Source organism: Sciurus carolinensis, chromosome 5 (genome assembly GCF_902686445.1).
Source record: "Sciurus carolinensis chromosome 5, mSciCar1.2, whole genome shotgun sequence".
NCBI classification, from domain to species: Eukaryota; Metazoa; Chordata; class Mammalia; order Rodentia; family Sciuridae; genus Sciurus; species Sciurus carolinensis.
The window spans coordinates 160,721,160-160,742,560 of NC_062217.1; positions in this window are offsets into that span (position 1 = coordinate 160,721,160).

Sequence of the window (21,401 nt, forward strand, 5' to 3'; positions counted from 1 at the left end):
AGCTGGGGTTCTTGTCAGGTGCACAGGGTTCCCGGGGCTTCTCCCACAGGAGGGGCTTGTTCTCAGAAGGAAATCTCAGGATGGAGTCCAAGGTCCCCCAACCCAAGCCTTCTGACATGGTGGGTCTACTGTGGGTCCTGAAATTAGCTTTATCATACCCCCTGGGAGTTTGACTTCTGGTCCAACAAGAAACGCACATTTTGGCAAGGAATCTTTCCAGGGGTCCCAGGGGTAGGCCTGTGAGTCCCTGTGAAGCTGCAGAACATGGAGTGTGAACACAGGCATTCCCTAGGGGCAAGGCCGAGTTGTCAGCAGTTCTGAAAGAGGCTAATCATCCCACCTCCCAGAGAAACCTGGATCCTGAAGAAGCAGATCGAGCTCACTCCTGCTCTCTGCCACCTGCAGGGTGGCGTAAGGCCTTCTGGTCTGGGTGTGCCACTTGAGGTGGAGAAGAACTCTTGGCTCTGTCACTTCTGCCTGCCATTCCTCGTTGTCCTCTGTGCCTCCCCTGTCCCAGAGCTAGAAGCAGCCACACATCCCCAGCTCAAAATCCAGGTTCTTTCTCCTAACGATGCCAGTGGTCCCCCAAAAGCTCTGACAAAACTGGTCCAAGGTCTGGACATTGAGCCATTTGTCCCAGAGTATGACATTAGGGGTCCTTTTCTGTGACGCAGCTAAGAGCCCTGCTAGACGGGTTGCTGAGTGGTAGGGAGGTCCCCGACCAGGGCTGAGGACAGTCTCGAGCCTCATGGTGCATACATTTTCCAGCTCTAAGAGACCTTCCTCACACTGCCTGTCCACGGTCACAAGCACAGCCAGCCTTGGTGAAAACGCCGTCTGTGACCTTTATCCTTCCAAAGTTGCCCTTGATGTTCATCCCAACCCCATTCCAGGTGGCCTGTACAGCCCAGAGATTGGCCCAGTCGTGCCTGTGGGGATGGCCCTCTTTGGTGCCTATTTCTGGAAGAAAGGAGGGAACCAGAATGGACCATAGCCATTCTTGGCCATGGCTTCTTTGGCCCGAATCTGGTGTGGCTTGGTCTTGGGAAAAGCCAGAGCCCAGAAATGTGAAGACATTCCTCTGGGCTCCCCCACCTCTGTGCCAGGCCTGCAGCTCCCGGGCTGATACCTTTTCTGCTTTTGCACAACTTTTCTGCAGGGCATTTGGACGTGTCGTTTCTCCAGCCTGCTCCTGGTTCCTGAGGGGTGCCTTATGTCTCTAGAACAGGCTTCAGAGGGAGGCTGGGTGTTTCTGCTTTGTTCTCTCTGCTGAGGACGCGAACTCTTGAGAGTGAAATCTAGAGTGCCGTTGGTAAGGTAGGGACCAAAGGCACTGGGCCAGGGATGTCCACCCTCATTTGAAGCTGTCACCCTACAGGAGATATGCATGGAAACTTCCAGAACACAGGCCATGTGCTCTTTCATGTTCCTGAATGGATGTAAGTATGCGCATGCATACAATGAGGGGCTCAAGGAGACAGAGGGAGTCGCAGTAATTCTTTAATAAACTGAGAAGCAGACACACGGCAATGCCCCTCCTCTCTGAGTAGAGCCAAGTGGCTTCTCTTGGGATGATAAGAGGAACAGGCCCAAAGGAAGAGGTTTTTCAGATTCAGCTGGATTAAATCAGGGTTCTTTTGTGAAGCTGGACTTGTAGATATGTAAGCAGTGTTTTATTGAGAAAACTTTTTTAATTGTCTGAGTTAAAGAAATATTTGTCTATAGATCAACAAGATGGTAAGATCTTGGGGTCATTGTCCATATCAACTCTGGCTAGATGGTTCTGGAAAACTGTTAAGAAAACTTCACATTCTCAGCAATGGCCTCTGGAGTTGAGCAGCTCCAATGTGGGCATTGTGGACATGTGGCTATTTAAACCAGTTAAATAAAATTTGAAATTCCATTTCTCAGAGGCACAGTCCACATTTGAAGTGTCTAATAGCCTTGTATAGTATTTGATTACTGCATTGGGCAGCACAGATATAGACAATTTCCATCATCATAGAAAGTTCTAGTGGAACGCACCAAGAGGAGAAATATTTATACCTGTTCATTCAACATGTTCTTATGTGTCTATTCCCAGCTCACAGCAAGTGCTTAATAAATACATGTTAAAAGAGGAAGTTGCTACATTTTATGTTAACTACTGATTCAGAAACATTATTCTATATTGATAGTGTTTTCAAATAAAATATTTACAGTGATGACTCTGGTAACATTTCTTTTTCTTTTCTTTTTTTTTTTCTTTTTCTTCTTCGTTTTTTCTTTTTTGGCCTGGGCTCAGATATAATTAACTTGAATAGCAAGCTATGGACCTTTTTAAAGGAAACTGTTTTCTCAACAATTAGCAAGTTTCTGGATTATAGCCAATAGACCTGGGAACTGTTATGAGGACCCAAGAGAAATACAAGGTCTAAAACTCTCTAACAAATTGCTGAGCGCACAGTGAGGAAGAGAAAATGAGCATATAATGAGCCTTTGTTTTCCTGATGTCACTTGAGAAGGCTCTATTCTCCAGTCTGGTTTTCAAATTACCATAGGCTTTTCTTACATCCTCAGGTCTCTCCACTCAGGGACAAGATCGTGGGCATTCTAAGCGTACGCCACACTCTAAGCACAGGATGAGCATCCCTCATCCAAAATGCTTGCCACCGGAAGTGTTTCAGATGTCCGCTGTGGGACTATTTGCACATGCATAATAGGATATCTGGGGAATGGGGTCCAAATTCTAACCAAGGGATTCAATTATGTTACATATACACCTTGTCTATGTCACCCGAAGGCAAATTTATACATTTTTGATCATTTGATGAGTGAACAAAGTTTCAAGGTGAGGAATTTTGGTGACATCAGGTCAGCTCTCAAATGTTCCATATTTTAGAGGACTTCGGGTTTCGGGTTTTCAATCTGTTTCCTAAGGGTAGGGAGACTCAGAGGACGTTTCCCCCTTTCTCCGACACCGGTGGGTTGCTTTTGTTTGTGCTGTGGGCTGGGAAAGCAGATACAGTGGCTTTTTTGAAGCACGCCCGCACTCAGAGTCTGTAGGCCAGTGTGGGTGTAGGAGGGTTAGGAGAAAGGACATCGGTTTTTACCCAGGGGTTCTGAGACACCAGCTGGGGACTCAGTGGCCTTGGCAGAGTGGTGAGGGTCCTGTCTTCTGCTGACCTCCTGGTTCTCACATATGTTCTGAATAGGTGAGACCACCAGAGATATGACTGGGGTGGGTGGAGTAAAATCACTCTTCTAGAAAAAATAATGAACTATCAGCTACCAAAGTGAGTTCAGAAAGGACAGAGATTCATCATGGGACCGAATGCTAATGGCAATGTGCTCAGGGGAAACCCTCTGCTCACCGCACTGCTCGCTTTACTGGGTCCTGCAGCAGCCCTGGGGCACCAAGACTGTTACTGCCCCATTGGTGGGTGGGAAACCAAAGCACAGAGACGCTAGGAGCTTGCTCAGGAGGATGCCTAGCTAGTACAAGCGGAATTCAACCAGGCGAGCTGGCGTGGGAGTTGGCAAACCTGAGTCTCCTCCGCCCTGGAAGCGCCCTGGAGGAGGAGGTGAAGCTGAGCTCTGGAGGAGGACGACCCAACCAGAGACAGCAGTGTAGACAGGAGCAACCAGGGGAGCACTGGGCAAGTAAAACTACGGCTCGTGTGGCTGGCTCGGCGTTTTCACGCGTCTCTGGTTTCAGTAACACGCATTCACTGCAGGCCTCCTGTCCAGGAGAGCCACTGACGCCCACGCCTTACATTCCAGGAACTTGGGGATTCTACCAGGTCTCCTATTAGGACCAGTTAAGAGGAGCTTGTTTTACAGTCCTCCGTTTAGATGGCCACCTGCTCTCTATGTCAACCAAGTCAACACGCCATTAATGCCTATCTCTGGTGACAAAAGCGCTAGGTTGGTCCTCTGGTTAGCAGATGAGCACTAGGGGATCCTTGACCTTGTAGACCTTACCATCAAGCAAGGATGGACAGCTATGAGCCCCGTTATTCCAAATCCTTTGTTAAATTCAGTGTCACAAGCAAAAAAGACTATCTGGGTGGTTTGGGAAAAACTTCAAGGGAGGGGTAAATTGGGAGAATTATGGAAGGGATTTCATATCTCAAGGAATGAACAGAACTTGCCAAACCTCCAGTGCACGGCCACCAGAAAGTACCTGGAGGGCCAGAGAACTTCTCAAGGGTCCTAGTGGACTCCTTAACCCCTTTTGGTTGTCTCCATAAGCACTTTTTGAGCACCCCCTGGTGCAGGGCACTGTGCCAAGCACTGGCAATATTAATAGGAATGAAATCTTTTCCTTAAGGGAAATGATAGCTTAAGGGACGTGGGTGTAAAAATTGTTTAGGGATAGATATGGCCCTTAGAGAATCAAAACATATGTCTGCACATAAACTCATACACAAATATTCATTCCTCATTGTTCATCATAGCCCCAAAGTGGAAATGCCAATTAATTGATGGATGGATAAAAATAAAATATGATAAAGCCATATTATGAAAAATTATTTATCCATGAAAAGGAATGAAATACTGACACATTACAATATGGATGAACCTTGAAAACATTGTGCTAAGTCAGACATAAAATGTCATATATCGTTTGATTCTGTTATACAAAATATCTAGAATGGACAAATCCATAGAGGCAGAAAGTAGATTAGTGGTTGCCAGGTATGAAGGGAGGGGAGAATGGGAAAAGATCATCATTGAGGTTTCTCTTTGGGGTGATAAAGATGTTCTGAAATTAGATAGTTGTCTGACTAGAAATATACTAAAAACAACTGAATTATACATTTCAAAAGGGTACATTTTATATCTAAATAAAAAGTGCAAAAAAAATCCATGTACACTCTATAGCAGGGAAACTAGGTATTAAGTCATCCTCAACCTTGGAGATAAACTTCATGTGTAGTTAAAGACCAAAGGCAGAAGCAACTTGCCATGGTGCTTCTAAAACATGACTTCATGCAAAACTGTTAAGAGTATCCCTGTGTGAGAGACAGCTGGCTACTTATGTAATAGGAATTGTGAACTCCTTTATAGGTAATAATTGTTATAATCATTGGATCTTAAAATTACCCCAACAAGCAGGGTCCCACTTAAGGATATATAAGTTGCTACCTACGGTTTGGATATAAGGTGTCCCCCACAAAAGCTCCTGTGTTACTGAAGAAGTGTTCAGAGGTGAAACGATTGGATTGTGAACTATAATCTAATCAGTTCGTCCTAGTTTGAATGGACTACCTGGGTGGTAACTGTAGGCAGGTGGGGCATGGCTGTAGGAGGCGGGTCTCTGGGGGCATGCCCTGGAAGCTGCATCTTCCCTGTGGCCTCTTCTGACCTCTCGCTCTGCTCCCTGGCCACCATGAGCAGAGAGAGTATTGCTCTGCCTTGCCTTTCTGCCATGCCCTTCCGCCATGATGTTCTGCCTCACCTGAGGCCCAGAGGAATGAAGTCAGCTGACCATGAACTGAGAACTCTGAAATCGTGAGGCAAAATAAACTTTTTCTCCCCTAAGTTGTCCTTGTCCAGTATTTTGGTCACGGTGACAAAAAGCTGACCAACACACATGTCAACTCAAGCAAGAGGGCACACAGTAGCTAGCAGAGGATACACAGAGCTAGGCTACAGCCAAAGAGGAGGATACCAATAAAAGCCCTGGAGACAAACAACACACTTCTCGGCTCGCCAACAGCTAAGATGCTGGCACTTGTAAAAGTATCGATACTCTAACACTCTCCTCCAATGCCTTCTTCCAGGAACGCTGAGTTAACATGACTACTGGTTTTGCATATTCAGGACTCGCAGGATTTTCCTCTACTCCACGGAAAGCTAACTCCTTGATCAATTGTTTTTGTCTTATATGCTAATCCAACCTTGATTTCTCAGAGGATGTCTTGCAATCCCATTATCTTGTCATACAAAATTAAAAAGCCTAAACAATAACCAGATCACGAGGTCCCCAGCTAGGAGACCAGATGCTCCAGCATGAGCTATGTGGGGAAGGCACAGGGCTCAAGCTCAGAAAGAGGGAGATTGGTCTTCATCACCACAGGCAAGCTGCCAAGAAGCTGCCGGCTCAAATCAGGCTGGATGCTGTAATCCAGCTTTTCTTTAATTAATAACTCACACTTCCAAACAAAGTGTGTAAAACTCCAAAGGACTCTGCCAGGATTCCTCCTGGCTTACATAAACCCAACTTGAGCTGGGTTGCAGATTTATTAGGCAATGCTGTGAACATTTTTAATGCAGTATCTATTTACTGAGCTATATAAATAGACTTGATGCCAGCGTCACCGTCAGTTTAGGAAAGATGCTTCCCCTCACATGGGCTTATGTTGGCTGTTGGGCATCTGCCCACTCGTTATGATGTTCAAAGCTTTTTCATACCCAGGATCCCCCTCCCACTGTGATCTCTCCTAACTTACTAGATTTGAGTATAAACCATCCAGACCAATAAAACCACATCAGAATGTCCTGGTTAACTCTCTATGATGTAGGAATGAAAAGAAAAATAAAGGGAAAGTAAATCGTGTTGCTGTGGACACTTTTAATGTAGTATGTATTTGCAAACGATCAAACCAGGGGGTCCAACTGATATGTCACCTTTTTCTGTAGCTTTCTTCACTTCCCTTCTAGGTAGAATTGATGGCTCCATCTGGGTTTCCACATCACTTTGTCCACTTCCTCAGTAGCATGCAGATCTGCAAATGTTTTTTTATAAATATGTAGCCATTTCTCAGTATCCTCAGGGGGATTGGTTCCAGGATTTCCAATGGACACCAACATCCGGTATATAAAATGGTGTTGTGCTTGCATATAAACTATGCACACACCCCCATATAGTTGAAATCTTCTTTAGATGCCTTATAATACCCGATTCAATGTAAATGTATGGAAATAGTGGTTATATGATATTGTTTAAGGAATAGCGACAAGGGAAAAAACCCATACAAGCACAATTTTATTTTCAAATATTTTTAAGCTGCAGTTGGTTGAATAGGCCAATGTGGAATGGGTCAACTGTGACAGAGAGTCAACTGTGTCTGTTATTCCTGCCCTGATTAACTCGGTGGATTCTTGATGGGAGAAACTGTATTTTGGTAATTTTTATATTTAATAGTTTTAAAGAGTGCTCAGGCTGATAATAAATGTATGTCAAGTTAAATGAAATAGGAAGTCATAATCTCATAATGCAAAGGCTTCCATGAAGAGTCACCAGGGCTCCTCTTGGTTTTGGTCACATAGATAGATGAGTTCTTAAAGCCACATGGGTCAGAGTCTCTAGGGAAAATAGGGCTCCAACACCTGTCACTAACAAAGTCCATTTTGCTTTTTTGGGCTTTCTTTTTTATACTAGGAATTGAACCTAGGGGTACTCTATCACTGGGTTACATTTCCAGTTCTTTTTAATTTTGAGACAAGGCCTCACTAAGTTGCCCAGGCTGGCAACTTACTGTCCTCCTCACTCTGCCTTCTGTGTCACTGGGATTACAGGAGTACAGCACTACACTGGGCCCCCACTGGGCTCTCCATTCTGTAAACCAGGTAGGTACTTAATCAGTGTGCTCAATACAGGCTCAGAGCTTAGAAGCTGTAGAAGATAACTTCTTTACTCCTGAAGACATAGAAAGGAACATGCTCAGCAACACTGGGCACTGTACTAAGAACTTTACTCTTCAAGGTAAGTACTACCAGCCTCACTTTATAGGTAAGGGAAAAAAACTCAGAGAGGTTAATGAACTGTCTCAAGGTCACAGATTCAAACCTAGGCTGACCTGCCTCCAAAGCCCATTCACCACTATCAAGCATGGTCTTTGAGGTCCTATTGACCTGCCACTCAACTGCTGCTTGACCTTGGGTCTCAAAAATTTGCAATTAGTCCTCCATTACCACATCAGTAAAATGGGAATACCATTACTTTTGACAAGTGACAATGTACTCTTTTAAGGAAACCTTAGAACCTTAAGCCCTATCATTCTAAATCTGTTCAGGAAGACATGTCTAATTATCATGAAAGAAGGATTATATAAGAAAGAGTGCCTTCAAGTGCCCAGAGCCACCATACACACCATTAGTGATACAGGAATTCAGAGGAAGAGTATATGTGTGACTACAGATTGGCCCCTTGCAACAGAAGGGCTTACTTTGGGACAAAAAGAATGAATGACAATTGGGAATGAATGGAAAGATGAGGGAGGCAGCAGATTGACCACAGTGTTGGGGCGTGGGGTGGGGATGAGTTTACAATAAGCACAAGAGAGAAGAGAGCACTGGTTGTCAGGAGAACAAAATGGCCAAATGACCCCTCATCACAGGTGCACAGCAGGAATATGCCAGGCCCTTGTGAGGGTTGTTTCATTTAAGCCCCCTGATAATTTTTGTAAGGTTGAGTGTTAGATGATCTCCATTTTACTGAAGAGGAAACTAAGGCTCAAAAAAGTAAAATTATTTCCCTGGGTCACATAGTTAGTAAGTTGCAGATCTAAGGTCTCATGATCTGGACTGGCTAGATTTATGAGAGGAATATGCAAAGCCAGGAGGCCTCTACAATCACTGGGAGCCTCCATGTTTGTAGCCAAATTTTCCCTACAAAATGTCAAGTGGAGGACTCTCTTAAACATACCCTCCCCCAAATTCTTAAACCTTGCCCTACTCCTTGGTAGAACAAGTCCGACTCGTTTGATTTGATCTCTTCTGGATATTCACCGCATCACTGCATTTTGGCCCATGTGGACAGATTTCCTGTTTAGGTTGTTATTTCTTGATACCAGCATAAAATCAAGGTGATTTCCTATCCTTTTTCTTCCCTTTTGAAAATTATAGCTTTCTTCCCCTTTTAAAGTTAATATCTGATGACTTTTTTAGAGTAATTATTTGTCTATTATTCCATGTGGAAAGATCAACAAGAGGTTGGCTGGACAATGAATAAGGAATTAATTTCCTTAATTCCATCTGATAGATGGCAGCCATTAAAATACTTTCAAGAGACACATTCCCAAGGATTCTTAGGAGGAAGATGGTTTGAGTTTCTTTCTTTCTTTCTTTCTTTCTTTCTTTCTTTCTTTCTTTCTTTCTTTCTTTCTTATATGTGTGTGGTCTAAATTTCTTTTCAAATCATTATGCTTAACAAAGAGTTCCAACGAATGTGAAGAGAGAGCCTACAGAGTGGGAGAGAATCTTTGCCACTCATACTACAGATAGAGCACTAATTTCCAGAATATATAAAGAACTCAAGAAACTCTACACCAAGAATACAAATAATCCAATCAACAAAGGGCTAAGGAAATGAACAGACACTTCACAGAAGAAGATCTACAAGCAATCAACAGATATATGAAAAAATGTTCAACATCTCTAGTAATAAGAGAAATGCAAATCAAAACTACCCTAAGATTCCATCTCACCCCAATTAGAATGGCGATTATCAAGAACACAAGCAACAATAGGTGTTGGTGAGGATGTGGGGAAAAAGGTATACTCATACATTGCTGGTGGGGCTGCAAATTAGTGCAGCCACTCTGGAAAGCAGTATGGAGATTTCTTAGAAAGCTTGGAATGGAACCACCATTTGACCCAGCTATCCCACTCCTTGGCCTATACCCAAAGGACTTAAAATCAGCATACTACAGAGATACAGCCACATCAATGTTCATTGCTGCTCAATTCACCATAGCCAGATTGTGGAACCAACCTAGATGTCCTTCAATTGATGAATGGATAAAGAAACTGTGGCATATATATACAATGGAATATTACTCCGCCATAAAGAATGATAAAATTATGGCATTTGCAGGCAAATGGATGAAATTGGAGAATATCATGCTAAGTGAGATAAGCCAATCTCAAAAAACCAAAGGACGAATGATCTCGCTGATAAGCGGATGATGACATATAATGGAGGGTGGGAGGGTGGGAGGGTTTAGCGTTAGGGTTAGGGTTAGGTTTAGGGTTAGGGTTAGGGAGGGGGGCAAGAATGGAGGAAGGAAGGACTGTATAGAGGGAAAAGAGGGGAGGGTGGGGTGGGGGGGAAGGGGGAAAAAATGGCAGAATGAATCAAACAACGTTGTCCTGTGTAAATTTATGATTACACGAATGGTATGCCTTTACTCCATGTACAGAGAATCAAAATGTATCCCATTTGTTTACAATAAAAAAAAGAGTTCCAACATTGTTATTGTTATTATTTTAGGTTGATTTTCTCATGTGCTCCTTAATATTTTCCTCCTGCTCTCTCTTACTTTGAGGTTTTTAATCGTTTGCACATTTCTTTGAGCCACTCAACAAACACAACTTCTATATATTATTGTATTGGAGAGTTTCTAGGCTACGGACTTTGGTTCTCTCTTGTGGTCAGTCCTTTGGCCTCAAGCAATTCAAGAATTTAAAGCAAGAACTCTAGTATAGATATAATGTGATCTTCAGAAGTCTCTGACCTCCAGAAAATAGAACAATCCATGTTCTGTGACTTTGAGGGTCTGGAAGTGATCTGGCTTCAAATTAAGCTTTGGTCATTGACTTCTTTAGGAGCAGAGAGAACTGATCTTTAGATAGCCACCAGTGGTCCATACCTGTTTTTGTTCATCTGTACATTAATATGTCGCCCAACTGCACTACATGAAGGTATGGTCAAGGTTTGGCCCCAGCACCCAGGAGGGAATCAGAGAAGGACTCAGGGACTTTCAGGAGAAGCTGCAATGGCCATATACTGTGTTGACTTTCCTGGGATGCCAATGATTAAAGACCAAAATGAATACCCCACAAAAACACAAGTCTTTTCAGATGGGAAAATTCTGGGTCCCATGACTGTGCACACGAAGATTCCACTTGGAAAGGCAGTAAAGAGTGTTGAAAGTCAACATTCCATACTAATCACCACTCCCACTCCGAAGAACACGGGCCCACAGAGGAAGGTGTGCGTGGAGGTGTCCAGTACACCACAGCACCCCCTCCCTGAGTGCCTAGTCCCGCCTGGTAAAGATTAAGTCCTGTGGGCTCCCAGCTGTGCAACCTGAGTCCTGCTTAGGGAGGAACAGCATAGAGCAAGCTTAAGCCAGTAACCATCAACCCACATGGCCCTTGAAGTATCCTTGTATTAAAATGCTTAGTAACCAAAGTATCTTCATGCAAAGCAAATCCGGGGTAAAAGTAAACGGGAAAGTGTGCAGATCACATTTTCTCTGAAATGACCGGCAGGTGGAGAGGAACTGTCAGCATTTCCATATGTTAACTGCTTTTCATTTCAGGTCTGGAAATAAAACTGAACTTATTAACAATACATCTGATGTTGATTCTTGCCCAGGTTGACAGTTGCCAAGAAAAATAGAAAACTACGCTTAACAGCTTAAGTCACCCAGTCCAACGTATCTCTATTAATAAATGCATTGAATTCCCACCATGTGAAAGACACCTTGAAGTCATAAAGGTTAAAGAGAACCCTTCTATCTTGTCATCTCTGGCATTACAAACTGTCAAGGTGAGCATGTGGCTGCAAATACATGGACTGAAGATTTGGAAAACACAAATCAATGTCAAAGCCAAAATTTCTTCCTGACTTCCAAATTGATGACCAGCCTCTGCCTGAGAGTGGGATTAAGATCTAAACTGTAAATGCTCTTTAACCTTGGGGAATCCTCCAAAATTTTAGTTTCAGTTACTTACTACCAACTTGTATCTATTTAAGAAAAGTCATTCATTCAACACATATTTTTAACACCTGCTACCTTCCAGGTACTATTCACAGGACCAGAGCTATTAGCAATAAATAAACAAAAGAAGCAAAAATTACTACTTTCATGGAGTTTACATTTTGGTAAAATCATCAACTCCAGCATAGAAATTATAATAATAGATCTGTTTCCTATATAAAGTTGTTAGAGACTATATATTTTCTGCCAAATTTTAGGGAAGTTTTATTGACTGACATCTGAATTGAAAATAAACTCTTCTTAATAATATGCAAACTGGTTACCATGCAAGTTAATGATAGCCTTTTTTTTAGAAGTTAATATCATACAAACACTAAAATTAAGTATAACCATGCTATGGATTAAACATCTGTATTTTAAGTTAATCATCTAAAATTTTTAACTATGCTTCACATGCTGACAACATCAAAACCCTTTTGTGAATTTGCTGTTATTCCTAAAGTCTTGAGTCTTGCCAGCTTGTCGTTTCCATTACCAGCATCATCTCGGCTTTCTTTTTCCGACAATGTCGTTTTTTGAGTACTTGTTTTTGTCCTGAGAAATAGCAATCCCACGTGTGTACTCTTATAAAGGCCCCAAATATTTTTCACTTCGGAATTTTGTTGCATTGCCTGCAAGGTAATCAGAATGGATCAGACATTTCCTAGCAACATCTTTTGGCTATCTGAAGTTCTGGAATTTAACAAAGGATGAAGTATACTGTTTGGGAAAGGCAAGAAAATGGAAAAAAACATAAACTTCAGAAGTTGCATTTATCAAAAGAACTAAAAAGAAGCCAATGTTACCAAGGAATTCAACTCTGGGGCTCCCAAGGCAGTGACTGATGACCAGAAAAACATTTGAAATGAGTCTGACCTTCTTTACTGACTCCTTAGATAGTGGCAAATTCTCCAGGTCCCCATCCCCTCTCCATTTTAAGCCTAATCTTCAAGTAATGTGCCTTCCTTTTCCAACAATTTGGTGATATTTAAATTCAGCAGACTGTACCTCTGTGAGTAATCCTATTTAATTTTAGATAGAACCAGCCACAGTAATTCATTTTAGTGATAACGTTTTAGTTGATATTGACACTAATCTCGGGAATGTAGAACTGGCTGTTTACTGTTCAGTCTTAAGGGGCACCAAAATGACTTCCTTCCATGTACAAAATAATTTTAACAGAAAGCTTTAAATCACGTTGTCATCCCTAAATCTGTTCTGAATGATTGAAACTGGAATCTTGGCTGAATCCAAAATCATGTCAGGAAACTCGCAGGACAATAATTTCATCTTCTCGATAAAATAAGGGTGGTTTTCAAATTATTTCAAGATCCTATCTCCTTTGTTTTGTAACTCGTTTATTTAGCCATGAAAATAAATGATTGCACAATTCTTTTCAGAACTTAAATCAGGTTGAAATCAGGCAATGAGGCTGAAAAACAACTGAATTTACTCTGCCTCTCTTCCACATTTCTTTCATTTTTGTAAAAGCTCTATTTTGGGGAAACCTTTTAAAGTTCAGTAAAAATTTCAGATCCATCAAGGAATAGGTTATTATTCCATAATTTCAAAAAAGACCTTATTGCCCAGGAGAAATTGTCCTTCAGACTAGGTAGCACATCTCCCTCATCAGACAGAAGAAATACTCCTTACCAAGCACGGAAGTTTGTTGCATGTTCCTAAAATAGTTAAAACTGAGAAAAGAGAAAGGTGGGTCTTTTGCTTGGTTAGTTGTTTTTGTTTTTGTGAAAACATTGCAACTACAGTTTCCTTAACACCAGCAGGTCCAGCAGGCCAGAGGGCCAGGCCCTCTCAGGAGCAGCTGATGAAGAAAAGACTGTCATTCTGTGCCCACAAAATAGGAAGCATCGGAACAAAGAGGAGCATCCATGAGAACAAGCACATCGATTTCCACTGGGGCTGATGAGACCAGGGTCTGCCAGAGTAGATAGCTTCCTGACGTATGCAGTGCCTCCTGGGAGCACAGAATCGATGCTTGTTTATTTAAATGGATATTTTTTAGATCACTTGTTAAAATTCACTTCTAAGAAAATCAAACCCTCATTTGTAAGATGGTATGTGAAAACATATAGAATCTGTGTGTGTGTGTGTGTGTGTGTGTGTGTGTGTGTGTGTTTAAAGCTTTTATTATTTCCTCCTGCAAATTTTTCTCTTCTCCTCCTGACCAGACAGAAAGTCAATCTCAAATAAATTGCCTTTTCAATTTACCTGGTTCCAAAAGTAAGCAGGCCTCTGGTTTCTTAATCTAACATGGAACTCATGGTAAAGGAATGCTAAGTTTACAAGAACATTAATATGAAATGCAAGCCTACTCCTTTCTGTATTCTGCATTCTTCATAACTCATTTTATTTTTAGTATTTGTTTATATCATAGCTTATAATATGAAATGTGATCAAATAATAGAGCTGACTTATTTTGGGCTGAATTCCTGGTTAGTCATGAGGAAAATCCTGAAAGCTTGCAGAGAAAATAATTGATTTCAATTTTTCTTAATCCATAAAAATCACAGAGTTGAAATGAGTTGTACTAAGGGTATGAAATAAATTGAAGAACTGGTCCAGATATGACAAAATGGAATGTGGATTTTTTGCTCAGTTACATTAACCTTTTTGTTACATGTTCTAGTGAGATTTGATTCCTTAGGTCCGTGGTTCTCAAACCTGGCTACACATTGGAATTCTTTGGTGAGTTTTTCAAAACTCGCAATGACCCTTCCCAGACCCAACTGAATCAGAATCTCTGGGACTTGAGTATCAGTATATGTGCAAATGTCCCATTTGATCCTAATATGCAGCCAGAGTTGATAATCATTGATTTAAGTCCTACAGTCTGACTTCAGGAACATGAAAGATCTGGAAGTTGCCATGCCTATCTCCTACCAGGAGAGAGCGGTAGAGGGAAATAAAAAACCAGGCCAGATGCCAGCCCTGGCTAAGCCCGGCCAATGCACAGTGAGCCCCAAAAGGAAACTTGAGGGATGGAAGGACTTGTTAAAAATCATTCTCAATGCTGTGCTTTCTGGCTTTTGCTGAAATTTATAGTTGGGTTCTGAAAGCTCAACCCGTGGAACCCACGCAACCCACGCAAGGTATTCAAAAGACTTAGAAAAAGCTAAGGAGGGAAAACCTCACAGAATAAAAGATTTTTCTTTCTCAATGACTTATTTGCCTCCAAAGAGTTCAAAGTTATTGGGAGAAACACTTCTATGTATCTCCTTTTATTTTATAGGGTGCCACATGATGTTTTGATCTATGCATACTCTGTGGAATGATTCAGTGCAGCTAATTAACATATGTGTGCTTACATTTTTGTGATGACAAAATTAAAAATCAACTCTTGGGAGTTTTCAAGTCTACTATGCATTATTAATTACAGTCACTTGCTGTATAATAGATCTCCAAAATTTGTTCTTTCTAACTAAAACTGTACCCTTGAACCCACACCCATATCTACCTATATTGATGTCGGTATTTATCTCTGCTTCACATTATCATGACCTTAAAAGAACCATGGAATTTAAAGTTAAAAGCAGAGAAATCTTTATGCCATGAAAATGCAGTTTTTTTCTTTTTTTAATATTTTCTTTTTAGTTACACATGACAATATAATTATTTTGACATACCATACATAGATGGAGTACAACTTACCTTTCCTCTGGTTGTACATGATGTAGAATTACATTGGTCGTGGTTTCATATATGCACATAGGAAAGTCATGTCCAATTCATTCTACTATCTTTCGTATTCCCATTCCCTCTCCCTTTCCTTCATTCAGCTTTGTCTAATCCAAAGTACTTCTATTCTTCCCTACTTGCACCCGCCCCCCTTATTGTGAGTTAGCATCCGCATATCAGAGAAAACATTAGGCCTTTGGTTTTTTGGGATTGGTTTATTTCACTTAACATTATATTCTCCAGTTCCATCCATTTACCAGCAAATGCCATAATTTCATTTCTCCTTATAGCTGAGTAATATTCCACTGTGTATATATAACACATTTCTTTATCCATTCATCTATTGAAGGGCACCTAGGCTGGTTCCATGGTTCAGCTATTGTGAATTCAATTGCTATAAACATTGAGGTGACTGTGTCACTGTAGTATGCTGATTTTAAGTCTTTTGGGATAACGGGGTCAAATGGTGGTTCCATTCCAAGTTTTCTGAGGAATCTCCATACTGCTTTCCAGAGTGGCTGCACCAATTTGCAGTCCCACTAGCAATGTATGAGTGTACATTTCCCCCCACATCCTCACTAACATGTATTGTTAATTGTATTCTTGGTAATTACCATTTCGATTGGAGTGAGATGAAATTTCAGTGTAGTTTTAATTTGCATTTCTCTAATTGCTAGAGATGTTAAACATTTTTTCATACATTTGTTGATCATTTGTGTATCTCTTCTGTGAAGTGCCTGTTCAGTTCCTTTGCTCATGTATTGATTGAGTTATTTGGGTTTTTTTGTTATTAAGTTTTTTGAGTTCTTTATAAAATCTGGAGATTAATGTCCTATCTTAGGTACAGATGGGAAAGATTTTCTCCCATTCTATAGGCTCTCTCTTCACCTCCTTGCTTGTTTCCTTTGCTGTGAAGAAGCTTTTTAGTTTGTCACCATCCCATTCATTGATTCTCAATTTTACTTCCTTGTTAAGGAAGTTGGTTCCTGAGCCAACATAATGTAGATTTGGGCCTACTTTTTCTTCTATTTGGCATAGGGTCTCTGGTCTAATGCTTATGTCTTTGATCCACTTTGAGTTGAGTTTTGTGCAGGGTGATGTCAGAAAACGTGACCTTGAAAAAGTTAATCTCCATAGCCTCACTTCCCTCAATTATGAAATGGAATTTAGATGGAAAAGTAATGGAAATGCAAACCACATTCAAAATTTTCAGATGCATGAGTGTTATTTTCTGCAAAGATGACTTTGGAGTATATTGGAATCTCAAGGTCAAAGCCTTAGCTATATTTTTTGAGGGCCTACTATGTGCAGAGCCCTAAACTAAGGGCTATTGTTTTATGAGAATCTTGTTCCATTCTCAGGTATGGTCAGAATATTCACTAAAAATATAGCCATTGTTCTAAATACCTGTATGTGCCTTAGTTTTCTTGGTGTTTCAAGCACTAGCTAATAAGGAGTTAATGGCTCACTTAAAGTTACTTAAATGTGACTCAAACAGGACATTATCTTTTCAGCAACCAGAAAGAGAAATGCTGCATTTTGGAGTGCTGGCCTTTGGAGAGCAGCCGAATTTTAAAATGTTTATATCTCCATGTCCTTCCACCCCAAAGGGCTTAATAAAGATTCTGGTTGGAATTAAATGTACAATATGGTGACTAGACATTTCATTTTTACTGAGATGCAGTATAATCCCCCTAGAGTATTGTATTACATCTTTGTAAATATCTACAATTTGCAGATGTCTGTCCCTACTCCAGCAAATTGCAAAAGACTGTTGATGATATTTAACCTCCCAAGAGCTCACAGATTTGTTTACCAACTATATTCAGTATTACTTTCAAGCTTTGTAATCAAAAGTGTCAGCCTCAGCAGACAGTTCCTTAGGCATTTCATAACACATAGCCTTCTACCGATAAACCTAACTCCGGTGTATTTGCCTTAACTCCTGACCGCACCAAAGTCACTGAAGAGCAAGCTCCAGCCACTCAGAGCAAAGACTCATAGATTCTCTATAATAATGGAGGACTGGGGATGGAAGGAGTGTGGGAGGCCATCTGATCTAACATTGCATCTACAGAGTGAGGCTTAAAGACTCCAGGAAGTTGAAACACTTGCCCAAAGTTGCTCCATAGCAAAATAAGATCTTGAACCCAGGACTCCCAAATCCCAGATCTGTTGGAAGTAAGAAACATTAAGAAGCTCTTAGGCATTTGGATGGTTTGAATGGCCGAAAGAAAATAAAAGGTGTGGAACTCACCCCCCTCCTCCGTACTCCTGTCCAGACCCCTGCATGTTCCCCATGATGGAAAGACACTAGGTTACAAGTCTGAGCAGAAAACATGGAAGCAGAAGTAGTGGCATTTGGGAAGATATAAGGATATGGGAAAAAACATGGAGGGGTCCTGCTATCTGTTCTGCCTCCAGCAACTTCCCTTCTTGTCCAGACCTGGTTCTGGAAAGAGGACAAACTGGTTTACCACAGCTCTGAGAGGACTTTCAGGGCATCTGCAGGTGTTGGTCTAAATCTGGCGAAGTGAACTGAGTGGGGGAAAAACACCAGACAAGCAAGGAGATGCTGTCCCTCATTCATTTTAATCCAAGAGAGACTTAGCTTTCTTGGCATTGCTGGAATTGAAGTCAGAACAAAACAATAAATAATATTACAGACTTTGGTCTTGGCTTTTAAAATGCAGAATGGCTACACTTTGCTGTTTGTCATAGGAGAGAGTCAGCTTGCTCTAGGCGAAGGGCCCTTGCTGTTTCCTCATTCCAAGGCACATAGGAAACACGGACCTCTTACTGGATTTAAGTCCACACAGGTTACTATCTCAAAGGTTGACAAAACGCATTAACAGAAGGACAGCTCTGCTAGTGATCCTCATGCCGCCTGGCGATTTGGAGGCATTCCGCACTTCCAAGTTTGCAAAGTTAAATGTCAGTTTCAGCTATGTTGCTTGATTTGTGACAAGAAATCTCTGGGGTAATAAAGACAGTAAAACAATTAGGATTGTAATTCATGTTTGTCTAGCATGAAATCCAGCACATGTGTTGGCCCCAGGCCCAGCGCGAGGAGAGTGAACGCAACAGCTAATGGGTGTGAGCCGGGGGGTCAGGGAAGGCAGGTTCCCTAACTGGAGGACCGTGCTGATCCTCAGCACTGCGTCTCAGGAGCCACCAGCCAAATGTGCAAAAACCAAATCTCAGCTACAGACACAATGGCCAACTAAGACTAACATGCAAATTAGCTCAAACCAATGGATCACAGACCCACGTCAAAGTCGATCCAGACCAGAAGAACTGAGAACTCGATCTAAGATGAGGGATAGATGGCTAATTCTTTTCTGAATGGAAAACTACGAATATTAATAGCCTCTCAAGCATTAATCCTAGATTTAGTTAAGTGATCTAGAATTGAAATCTTCAAGTTTGTACATCATGCTAGAAGTACACATTTTCCTAGAAGTGGAATGCCAGGCTAGTAAGAATAAGTGGCAGATGCTGGCATGGTGGCACACACCTGTATTTCCAGTGACCGGGGAGGCTGAGCCAGGATTGACGCTTCAAGGCCAGCCTCATCAACTTAGTGAGGCCCTAAGCAACTTAGTGAGACCCTCTCTCAAAAGAGAAAAAAAGGGGTGAGGGGCTGGGAATGTGGTCCCATGGTTAAGCGCCCTGGGTTCAATCCCTAGTACAAAGAAAAAAAAAAAAAAAATCAACGTAGGTCCTCATGAGGTTTTCCAAAATTGTGAGCGCAAAGTATTACAGCTAAGAACCAACATCATCAAAATGTAAAGTATTCTCAGGAAGGATGTGCAAACCAAACTCAGCACAAACTGTAATGAGCCCAGGGTCTTTAAGCAATTTTGATTGTCATGTCCCATGACCTATTGGAGTGGGGTCAGAACTGCCAAATCAGGACTCCTGGGAATGAAACTCCTGGGGTTCAGAGCTGACATTCTGTAAAGCAAGAGATTGGCTTGGGAGGCGAGGAGCGAGCAGGCCATCTGTGCCAAGCACCCAGCATGCATGAAGCTTCTTGTTTGTTATCCATAGTCACACAGGAAACCAAGACTAACTATTAGCCCACTTTACAGAAGGAACTGAGGTGTAGCGGGGTTCAATGACATGCTACTAAAGGGCAAGAGTTCCAACCAAAGCTATTTGACTCCTGAGCTTCTGATTATGCTAAACTGCTTTTCCTTAGTCTTTTTTTCTTTTTCTTTTTTTGGTACCAGGGATTGAACCCAGGGGCTCTTAACCACTGAGCCATATCCCCAGCCCTTTGATTGTTTTATTTTAAGACAGGGTCTCCATAAGTTGCTTAGGGCCTTGCTAAGTTGCTGAGGCTGGCCTAGAACTTGTGATCCTCCTGCCTCAGCCTCCCAAGCTGCTGGATTACAGGTGTGCACCACCACGCCAGGCTAGGTTTTGTTTTGTTTTTTAAATAACGTTTTTGCTGGTCATTGTGTCACATGTTTGTAATCGCAGTGACTCATGGGGCTGAGGCAGGAGGGTGGCATGTTCAAGGCCAGCCTCTGCAATTTAGTGAGCCCCCATCTCATCTACATCTGAGTGTGTAGTTGGTGGTAGAGCCCTCTGGGTTCAATCAAATAAATAAATAAAATTGCATTTTGCTCTCCTTTCTCCTGGGGAGTCTGGACTGCAGAATTTGTAATCAGTGAGTGGGTGGTGCTCCTCCCCAGCACCCCCAACTCCTACCTGTCTTCTAGGAGAGCAGAAGTTCTGCCATGCTGTTCTTCCCTCTCCCTACAGTGTCCCCCAGAAAGAGCGAGCACTAAGCCACCAAGCTTGGGAAGAGACTGAGAATAGAGAAGTAGTGAAATTTTTTAATAGTGTAATTTGAAAGAAATGAATTTAGAATAAATGAATTTCTGAAAGACTTATAAAATTAAGAAATTTCTCATCCCACTAGGAGGTACAGGTTAAACACATAAATGAATTCAGGAACGCTTTAAATGAGCTCCTGAATGATGTGTCCAAATAGCTTATTCAAGGACACTGGGAATGTCTGAGGGACATCTCTAATCCTTCAGAAATTGGTAGAGCATTGGAATCAGATCCTTTGGTATTAAAATCCCAGGTCATTTTCACACTGAATGAATTATAGTCTCATATGGTTGGGAAATTTTTATTTAACTATTTTAAAAAGGTTTCTGAGTGTCAACAATTAGGGGGGATCCAAAAATTTTGTAGTTAACTCCTCTGAAACTCAGTAGTATTTTATGACATCATTTTCTGTCATGTCTGTTCACTGTAGTACTATTTTCCTCCTCAGGTAACCCTTCAAATAACACTTTACAGACATTATTGGTTCCCATTCATTACCTGGGTCTCTTTCCAACTCACTAGTCCACACATCTATTAGGACTTGGGATTCCATGCTGGTTGCTGGCTACATTTTTAGTTATCCCCAAAGTGTGGCAAGGTTCAAGTATTTATTAATTTCAAAATAAAATAAGATCTACTCAATTAATTAGTAGCAGCAAATAATCAACCAAAGAATCAAGATAACAAAACAAAATATGGACTCTTCTATTTTCTTCTAATTCTATCTTTATTCATTGCAAATTTTGAGAAATAAGTTTATATCTTGAATATGTGGATCCAGCCACTCCCAGCGTCCTCTGATGGCTTTCTCTCTTTCTGAGCATAAAGCCCCCTTCCCCGGCCACAGTCTGCCAGTCATCCAAATGACAGCCCCTGTGCCAGCATTGCCATTGTCCCTGAGCTCCCCACACACTACCTACGCTGGTTTTTGTTTAGCACCCTGGGCTCCAAGCCTCGCCCACATTCTGTTCCCTCTTCCTAACCAGCTGTTTCTTCCTCTCCCTTTACCAGCTGGGTCTTTCTTATGTGCCACTCTTTAGAAAAATGAAAATGCAAAACCAGCCTAAGTAGGAAGGGCCAATATTTGTCAAAATCTATCAGGATTGAATAAAAATGGGAAACTGTGTTACTCAACTTTGGGTTGCTCTGACCAAAAAAAAA